The sequence below is a fragment of the Camellia sinensis genome, chromosome 1 (assembly GCF_055761805.1).
Source record: "Camellia sinensis isolate YWXY chromosome 1, ASM5576180v1, whole genome shotgun sequence".
NCBI classification, from domain to species: domain Eukaryota; kingdom Viridiplantae; phylum Streptophyta; class Magnoliopsida; order Ericales; family Theaceae; genus Camellia; species Camellia sinensis.
Genome location: NC_138961.1, coordinates 142,973,798 through 142,984,784, shown reverse-complemented (window position 1 = coordinate 142,984,784; position 10,987 = coordinate 142,973,798). Strand labels below are relative to the sequence as shown.

Here is a 10,987-nt window from a genome sequence, read left to right as displayed (position 1 = left end):
TAACGAAAAATTATTGGTTGGTCCAAGTGGAGCCATGTGACCATGCCCCTCATCAATCACAATTTATCATATCCCCTCATGTTCTCCAATCACTTAATATAAATTCGGAAGTCTCATCTCTTTCACCAATCACAACACTGTTGGGGCACCATATGACAGTACCCCAAGACCAACTAATAACTTCTCATATATCACGCGGGTATAAATATATGCTTTAGTTTGGATTTAGGCTCTAAAGTTGTCTTGAGGGTTCTAACATGATGGGAAAAACCATACAACTTGTTTTCTCTCTCTTCCTTTTCTTTATAGTTATTACAATAATTTCCTTGAGAGGAACGGCCATGGCACAGAGCACAACAAACACAACAACAGTCCAAGTAAAGGTAGGAGTGGTTCTTGACATGAACACTTGGGTTGGTAAGATGGGTTTGAAGGGTATCTCCATGGCCCTCTCAGACTTCTATTCATCTCATGTTCATTACAAAACCAGACTGGAGCTCCACGTCAGGGATTCCAAGGATAATGTTGTTGGTGCAGCTGCAGCAGGTCTCTCTCTCTCTCTCTCTCTCTCTCTCTCTCTCTCAAATATAATTTATATATAGTTATATATGTATAATCAATAATTAAGTACTCTTAATCCTAGTAGCCACCGAAGATAGTCTTCAACCTGCAGCAAGTTCAATACTGTAATAGGAATGGGGGCTGAGGGATAGTTAGCTCTAGTATGCTGTGGGCTGACTTGGTGTGGTCTTGCTAAGTTGCTCTCTGTTTTGTTGCTCCTATTTGTATTGGAACCTCTTCCTGCTGTGGGTGTGCATATGATTGATCTTGTCCGGTGTCAGTAATTAGGATGCAAGGCATTGACAGTTTCCCTAGCCTTTATGTTGTATGCTTATTTTATATTAATATAATCTTTTTTTGCTGATAAAATAAAATAAAATAAAAGAAAATTAAAAAAAAAACAACAACAACAACAACAACAAAATGAGTCTTTGTTTTAATAGGCTTTTCAAAAAAAAAAGAGCCTTCATAAATTAGAATTTTTAAATTTGTTTTTGGAAGCCTTAAGTAATAAGTAAAGTGACTTATTAATTGAACCATCTCTGCTTAAAACATGTTTAGATATTGAATTTATGCAAGAAAACAATAAAATGCAAGTTATATTTAATTTATTTTTTCTTTTCAATTAGTTCATACACTTATGATCAGTTAGTTGATAATGGCGGTCAAAATCTCGACCTGGATCTTATGATCTTACGATCTATCTGGGCACAATCGATCTGAATTATGTGAAAAATCTCTTACAGATAGAATCTTTCGATCCTAATAATTGGATCTTATAGAATCATAGAATCCCAATCAGAATCCGATCCTATCTGATCTAATTTGTAAGCTTGATTTTGTATTATATGATCTATTTTATTGTAAATTTTTATGTTTGTTACCTAAATACCAATTTATGTGGTCCAAATGAATAAATGCATAAGTAATATTGAATCAAATATACTAAGAAAAACAAATTAGGAAAATAAAATTTTAAAATTTGTAGTAATTTAAGAAAACTAACTAATTGGAAAAACAAACTTAACTTTAGTGAAGTCTGAGGAGGGTAAGATATATGCAATTTCATTAAAAATTTTGGAGAGGCTTTTTTTGTGACTCGAACCCGCTCGCCCAGAGACGCTAGCAACAAACCTTATCATTCGATCAAACTGCTCTTTTGAGTTCTCAAGCTATTTTCATATCTAATTTTGTTAAATATTTTTCTTTTACTTTTTATGCATTATTTTGCAAAGTGTTCTGTTATAAAATTCTTCTTCTTCACCTTTTTTTTTTTTAAAAAAAATGCAAAACTTTTACTATTGAGTTTTCTATTGTATAGTATTATATTTACATTTTATATAAAGTATTATATTTTTCACAATATCTTCACTTCTTTTTATTATAAATTAGGCTTATTTTGTGTATATTATTTAAGAAATATTTATTTGAATTAAATTATTTTGTAATTTTTCATTTTCGATAGGATCTTACGATCCTCGATCTGATCCTGTAAACTCTTCTAACGATTCAATGTAGGATCTCGATGTTAACAACTTTTTGATACAAATGATTTTTTTTAATGCTTAAAATAAGCCATTTTATATTATATTTTTGTTAGCTTTTTGGTAACCTTCCCTCATTTTTTTTTTTTCATTTTAAATGATTTTATTTTAATTTTGAGTAAAAAATTTTAGCTGTGTTTGGTTTGATTTTGAAATTAATTGTGAAAGATTAGTTTTTGAAAAGAGTTTTCAAAATTCAAAAAGTTGTTTGGTTTTATATTTTGAAAATAGTTTTGTAGTTGGAGTTCTGTAATTTTGGATGAATTATAATTGAATAGATGGATGTGAGAGAAAAAGTAATTGATTGATGTGTAAGATATTAGACAATGAGAGAGAGGAGAAAAAAAAATATTAATTAATGTGTAGAATATGAAAGAATAAGAAAAAAGATAGAAAACTAATAGAATATAATTTAAAAAACTATAAACTAAACAAATTTTAAATTTTGAGCTCTAAAAAATACATTTGAAAACTTAACAAAACACAATCTTTCTATTTAAATACGTCTAATAGAAAGTCAAGGTCGTTTTATTTAAGTAATTTTTTTTTCATATTTAAAATTTTAACCAAAAAAATCAAAGTGATTGGTTTCAAGAAAGCGATGTGACTAAGACAATATGTAACAATTGAGGTCACACATTCATCAGAAATATCTAATACGAGATATATCTAGTACGATATATACAAGGCTTGTTTCCCATATTGGAATGTAATAAATAACCAGATTAATTAATACAATATTTGTATAAATCCAAGAAAAAATAAAAACAGAAAATTATCTCACAAGATACTTTTTTTTAATATTCTTTTTGTGAGTGCATAGACCTATTAAGCCTTTGTTTGATATAAGTTAAAATAAAGTTTTTTGAGCTGAAATAGTTACAAAAACATAAAATAAATTTTTTAATTTAATAAAATAAAATATCACATCCAAATCATAATCATTTTATTTTTTCTCTTACAAAAACAAAAAAAGCTAAAAAATATATTTCAAATAAAATTTTTTAATTTCAAACTAAAATAATCAAAAAATTAAAAAATTAACTCACGAACTCTTAGAATTATTATTATTATTATTATTATTATTATTTTTTGAATAAGGCCATGGTGATCTTGGTCCATCATCCAATGCAGACAAATTAACAATGCCCCACGCGTCTTCTTCATTGGCAAATTCACAATAAATTATAGGGAAGAATTCTTTAAATGCCCCACGCGTCTTCTTCTTTGGCAAATTCACAAATTATAGGGAAGAATTCTCATGTTTCTAATTCAACTGGGGAGTAGGATTCTCTATACTACTTTCTTGCAATAAAATGATTGTGTTTTAAGCTTAAATCATCTACTTAAATCATAATTAATTATGTTTTGAACTTAAATCATCTACTTAAGTCTCGTTTGACATACAACAGTTTTAGCTTAAAAGTTAAAAAGTTACTAAAAAAATTAAGAAATCTATAATCTATATCAAAAAATCAAAAATTTCATTTTTTCTCTACTTTTTGTACATTTTTTCGTAAAAAAAATTAAAAAGTTGTTCCAAACTACTAGTTTTTTTTATCTTATATTTCAGTCAAAAAATTAAAAAATTACTAAAATAGCATGTTTCCCAACGAGACCTTAGACTAATATTGAAAGATTATTACAAAAAAGATTATTGTAGATAATCCCGTCCCTTCAACTGGGGGTACTAGTTGACTCCCTGAATTTTTCTTACATTTTGCAATAATTTTGTAATTCCATCATCGAATTATTTTTATTCTTAAAAAATAAATGGCATGATTTTGAAAATAAATTGACTATTTTTAAGACAAATGCAATTTAATCATATAACTATAGTTGTTCAATTAATTCAATTTCATTTGTTTATTTATTACTTTTCAAATAGATGATTTATTCGAATAATCTTATAAAATGAATAATGAAGATCATAAAATAGATTATGTGGTAAATTTATTGAAAGCTGTTGGGATTCCAACTAGGGAGAATGTCAACCTATGAAGCACGGATACTCCGAAATAGGTCACGTATGCGTATTGGATACGTTTCGGATATGGATACGCGCCCGATACGCGAGGATATGTATCAGATACGGGAAATGAAGTATTCGATTTTTTTTTTAATTTTTGAATTTCGGATATGTCTCGGATACGCGAGGATACAGTATGGATACGGCGGGGGCAAAAAAATAATTTAAAAAACTTAAAATGGGGTAAAATTGTAAAATATGAAAAAAAAGATGAAATAAAACACAAAAAAAGAAAAATAGTAAACCAAACTCTCTCTTACCTAGGTATTCGACACAGCCGCGAAGGAGGAGGAGAAGCAGCTCGCCGATCGTCTCGAACAGCAGCTCGCCGATCGTCGATCAGGTTCGCGATCAGGTTCGTTCCTCTCTCTCCCTTTCGCTCCCTCTGTCTGCCTCTCACGAACTCTCTCTCTCTCCCTCTCCCTCTCGATCTCGCTCGATCTATCTGTCTGGCTCGAGATGTCGATCTCATCTCCCTCCCTCTTCGTCGACTTGTCTCTCCCCCTCCCTTACCTATGTCTGTTTGCATATTTATTTGTATTATTTTAATTTTTTTTATTTTTTATTTTTTATATGTAGACTCTGCAAATCACATAAGATATTAAAAAAAAAAAAAAAACTTGTATATTCGGTTTATTGAATCTGACAAAACAAACAAATAAATAAACTTATTAATAAATAAATAAATAAAATAAGGTAAAAAAACCTTATTAATAAATAAATAAACTTATTAAAAATAAAATTTGTCAACTTATAAAATTATAAACTTTGTAAACTTATTAATAAATCAAATAAGGTAAAACAAATTTATTAATAAATAAATAAATAAACTTATTGATAAATAAACGAACTTTGTAAATTTTTTTCCCTTAATTTGGGATTGAATTGCATTATGGATGTTATGGGTGATGCTATATTGTTAAAATTATTGAAATTTAATTGAATTGATGAATTTTTTGTTATGGGTGATGCATTATGGTTGTTATGGGTGATGCTACATTAAATATTGTCTTTTGTTTCAAGTTTTATTTTTATGTATGCTACATTACTAAAAATTGTTGAAGTTTTATTTTATGTATGTTACATTACTAAAAATTGTTGAAGTTTTATTTTTGTGTATGTTACATTACTAAAAATTGTGAAAAAAATATTTTTTATGAACGTATCCCCGCCGTATCCGTATCCTACTTTTTCGAATTTTGACGTATCGCCGTATCCGTATCGTATCGTACCCGTATCCCGTATTCGTCTCCGTGCTTCTTAGATGTCAACCTTAAATTATTAAAATTATTATTATTAGCTAGGCAAAAATTAATTTTTTATCAGTAAAAATAACCTTTATTGAATAGGAATCAAAATGAAGCCTTGTATCATACATCAATAGGAAAAAGCGGAACAAATAGAATCATGCTATTAACATCAAAGCAAAAATTTATGATCCCAGCTAAGTTGGCACTTAAAATACTGCACAATTATCTGGAGCACAATTTCTATGATTAAAGAGAATTCAACCATGACAACCGTAACAAAGATCACACCTCCTGCCCAGAAAAGCCACAACAAACAGATGGCTTATTGATAATTGGGTCAGATTTGACCCGACCTATTACGCATGGAACATCCACATGGGTTATTTATTTAAATAAGATAATTAAAGGGATTATCTTTTAGGAGGTGTTTGAATTGTTGTGGGAGACTACAACTCCACCTTTATTAGCAGAGAATCTCTATATATTTGATGTAGAGAAAATAATATACGTATTATTGTTGTGGGAGTTTTACCGGAAAAATCTCTGCAGAATTTCTCTCTCTGTTCTTCCCTCTGAGGTCACCATTATAGAACCTAAGGATTTAGAGTGTGGATAATACATTGAGAAACTCTGGTAGCTTCTCAATTGATGACGAAGGGTTTTCCGGACAAGGCTTGTAATTCAAGCATCCAATCCAAATCGTTTCCGCTTCAAGTAATATGATTACCCGCATATTTTCCTTCATTGGTATCAGAGCTATATTTGTAACGCCCTCAAAATATTTAATATAAAAACATCAATTAAAACATAGTTAAATACTAAAAGGTCTTCTTTCTCACTGAACTAAGGTTTCTCAAAATATTTAATATAAAAACATCAATCAAAACATAGTTAAACACTAAAAGGTTTTCTTTCTCACTGAACTAGGGTTTTCCTTTACAGTTTCCTGTTCAACATATTAAATACACTTCCATATAACAAAGTTTAACAAGTGTACAAGATAGAATGCCTTAATGGCATACAAAAATTCAAGGCATTGCCCTATTACAACAAAAATGGACTCACGGTCCTAAACAAATAAGCTTGGAGCTTCCACATTTAAACATTGATGAGCCTTAGTGCTCCAATCAAAACAAAAGAGTATATTTTATCTCATTGAGATGATGGCATATTACCAATTTCTAAAAATGTTATATATGGATGAGCTATATGCCTAGTACAAATACATTTAACAAAGTATCTAATTATTTGAATATCTACATGGCATCATCATAACCCAAACATAATTTAAAGTTTATGCTCAAAAAAATAAAATTTCATTGAAAAACTTTCTCAGCACAGACGTGGTAAATATGTCATGAATCCCTCATAAGAGCCTCATACTACTTATACACATAGGGTTATAACCAAAACTACTCTCTACATTTGCCGGCTATTAATATGGCAGGTGGTGCGTACCCAAAATCATCTATTTATTTTTCCACTTTTGCCGACTATCATATGGCAGGATCAGTGGATACCCAAAAATATTTTTCCACATTCGTCCGGTGATAAGCTCAAGACAGGGCAATTGGGTACCTTAACTCCCTGCACGTGTATCAACACAACACATTGTTCTCAAAAAAATCGACTCTCTACCCAAACTCATACTCTATTTACTTCTCTCTTTTACCATATTCCAAGTAATCAGGTATTCAATAAAACATGAGATGAATAGTGAAAATAGAATACATGGGTTATCAATTTCCAAGTCCACAATCTCAACTCAACATACATTAATAATGTATTCCAAATTCTAATTACCCACATAATTTCAAGACTTGAGAACCAATTCCATCAAAGCATCATTTTTCACCAAAATCAAAATTAAGGTTTTAATAAATTTGGGCTTTTACCCCCTCTTCATATTAGGAATGGCAACGGGGCGGGGCGGGGCCGGGGATCGCACTCCTCGTCCCCGATCCCCGATGGTAGAATTTCCCCCCGGCCCCGGCCCGATCCCCGACGGGGAACCTATCACTGCCCCCACCCCCGCCCCCAACGGGGATCGGGTTTCCCCGACCCCGAGCATTTCCCGGCTAAAAAAAAAATTAGAAAATGCAACTCATCAACAACAACAATAACAACAACAACATCATCATCAGAAAATACAGATCTGAAACAAAATTATTAGTCTGAAACAGATCTGAAACAACATCCGAAAATACAATAACATAAACAACATCATCCAAAAATACAACATCAACAATCAGAAAATACAACATCAACAACATCATCAGAAAATACAACTCATCTGAGACAGATCTGAAACAGATCTAAAAAAAAAAATAAAAAAAAGATCTCATCTGTTTGTGGTGTCGAGGCTCGGCAGTGGTGGGCGTTGGTGGTGCGAGGCTCGGCGGTGGTGGTGCGAGGCTCGGCAGTGGTCGGCGTTGGTGGTGCGAGGCTCGGCGGTGGTGGTGAGAGGCTCGACAGTGGTCGGCGGTGGTGGTGCGAGGCTCGGCAGTGGTGGTGCGAGGCTTGACAGTGGTCGGCGGTGGTGGTGCGAGGCTTGGCAGTGGTCGGCGGTGGTGGATCTGAGAGAGAGAGAGAGTAGTCAGTGAGAGATGGAGGACACGGGTATTTTCTGAGAGAGAGAGTAGTCAGTGACCTAGTTTATATATATATATATATATATATATCGGGGATTGATCCGGGCCGGGGATCGGGGACGGGGCCGGGCCGGGGATCGGGGACGGGGCCGGGCCGGGTACGGGACTGGAACACTGATCCCCGTCCCCGGCCCGAATCTGTTTGGGGATTGATTTTTAATCACCATCCCCGCCCCGTCGGGGGTATTTTTCGGGGAAAACCCGCTCAATTCGGGATCGGGGGGTCGGGTCCCCATCGGGCCGGTTTTAAATTGCCATCCCTACTTCATATATATGGTAGTTCTCAACACCAATACTCAAAATCCATAAGAATTTATTTGAAATTTTAATAAATGTTGGATAAAATCCCCTTTTTATGTTAAACATAAAACTTGACTTTTGCTCAATCATCAAAATAAAGTATCATGGTCACAACAATACTACATAATCATTCTCAAACTAAAGAGATACTAATTTAAAACTAATCCTTCCTCAAGGAAAGAGCAAGAAACTAAACTTCTAAGAAGAATCCTTCGTAGAATCAAAATCCAATCGGTAAAAAGTAAATCCTTACATAGACTCTACTTCTTGCAAGTGATTTAAGCTTGAAACTTGGTAAAATAAGAGATATGTAGATAGAGAGTTCTAGGGTTTTTGGAATTAGTGAGAGAGGAAGGAAAGAAAAATAAAAGTGAAATAAATGATCTAAAAAGTGCTTTTGAGCTACTAAATTCACGCCGAGTGGTGAACGGGACCTCTTAGCATCTCTATTTATAAAACGAGATACAGGGGACCCCTTATATTCGCTCGAGCAACCAATTATTCGCTCAAGTGGTCTCTCGACCTACAAAACAAACTACTGAAAGTACCTCATCTCCGCTCGAGGGGTCTTTCCACCGCTCGAGTGGTCACCTAAAACAAATTGTCACAATGGCCTTGTTTGGCAAAGGCTATTTTTTGCCTTTTGGGTTAAAATTTACAAAAAAAAAAACAAAATAGGTTAAAATAGTCAATAAAACAAAATATCACATCAAACTCATAATCATTTCACTTTTTCTCTTACAAACATCACATCTAACTATAAAAAAATCCAATCATCTTCCCAAACACAAATATTTTAACCTACTAAAATAGTAAAAAACTAAAATAGTAAACTTCTCAAACGAGGCCATAGAGTTAATCTTAATAATATCATTTCATTCTTGTACATGTAAAATGCAGTTGTGGAACTTCTGAAAACAGAACAAGTGAAAGCCATCATTGGGCCATTGACATCCATGCAAGCAAATTTTCTAATTCATCTTGGAGAAGAAGCTCATGTCCCCATTATTTCATTCTCTGCAACAAGTTCTTCCCTCTCTTATCTTCGGAGTCCATATTTTTTTCGAGCTGCTCTAAATGACTCATCTCAAGTACAACCCATAACGGCTATAATTCAAGCTTTTGGATGGAAAGAAGTTGTACCCATTTACACAGAAAATGAGTATGGAGAAGGTTTGATTCCATTTTTGACTGATGCATTTCAAGAAAACGAAATTCGTGTTCTGTATAAAAGTATAATTCATCCTATGGCCAGTGATGAAGAAATTGTTGCAGAGCTTTACAAGCTGATGACTATGCAAACCCGGGTTTTTGTAGTACACATGACTTGCTCTCTTAGCGCTCGCTTATTTACCAAAGCAAATGAAATCGGGATGATGAGTGAAGGGTATGTCTGGATCATAACTGATGGGATAACGAATTCCTTGAATTTTTTTGACCCTTCAATCTGTTGAAAATTGGCTACAGATTCTTGCCAAACCATGGAAAGTGGCAGCCAACTACATGGTGGGGAAGCCATGAGGCCATGTGAGTTGACCATGAGGCCATGAGAAGCCATGTGAAGCTTTAATCTGTAAAGCCACCGAAAGCACAACAATGGGCTGGCAGCCAGCTCATTTTAAAGGGTTCCTCTTGCATTTGTAATCTCTATATATAGAGAAGCTAAGGAGAGTTGAACACAGCTGAGATAACAGAGAGCAAAAAGAGAGAGAGAATTACAGAGAGTGTTGTAATTCTTACCATTTTGTTCAATATAGTGAATCCGCTGCCTGTGGACGTAGGCGACTTGCCGAACCACGTTAAAACTTGTGTGTTATTGCTTGTTTAAGTTCCCTGGTGTGCCCCCGATCCGCAACAATTGGTATCAGAGCTCGGGTTGCGAAAAATCGAATTTTTCCCGAAAGTGCCCAGATTTCGAAGTGCTCAAAATCCACTTTTGACCATACCAGAAGGAAGAACTCCCCGAGAGGAGTCCAGAACAGCAAAAACAGAGCCCAGAAGCCTCCACACGCGCCCTCACGCGCTCCCTGAACAAAGCGCATCAGCCACAGTCTCGGCACGCGCCCACACGCGTCGTGCAGTCACCGGCGCGTGATCCCAATCGCAGACACGCGCCACACGCGCGTCTCCAGGAAGAAGACGAGCCACGTGGCACCACGTCAGCGCCACGCCAGCACCGCGTCAGCGCCACGTCATCCAGCCACGTCAGCACCCGTGTCTGACTGACAGGCCACGTGTCAACCACGTGTCAGCCACGTGTCAGCCCAGTCAGCCTGAGCCGCTGACCAAGCCGAGCCGTTGAGCCGGAGCCGCGTTGACCGCGCCGCCGATCCTCCGTTGACCGCGCCGCCTGCGCCGTTGACCGACCGTTGACCAGCCGTTGACGGGAGAAATTATCCGGTGCATCTCAGCGCACCAGATTCTGCAGATCTGACCCTTCCAAAGTGTTTTTGCCAGATCGGAGCCATTCGGAGTCCGTTTTTGACGATCCAATAGTGCTTCCCAACTATTTGGAGTGTTCCGGACGCATCTGTACGGTCAGTTTTTTGAATTGAAGTTTCTAAAAAAAAATGGCAGACTCTAGATCAACCGAGTCTGTAAGTAATTCAGCCAGTACAAGCACTTTTAGGCATTGGACCCCGGTGTCCCATG

General features: G+C 35.1%; 1 pseudogene; it reads left to right on the top strand.

Annotated features, from left to right (window-relative positions):
• The first annotated feature begins 253 nt into the window (after positions 1-253).
• Positions 254-10,987, top strand: part of LOC114302962 (glutamate receptor 2.7-like) — a 30,011-nt pseudogene continuing 19,277 nt past the window's right edge.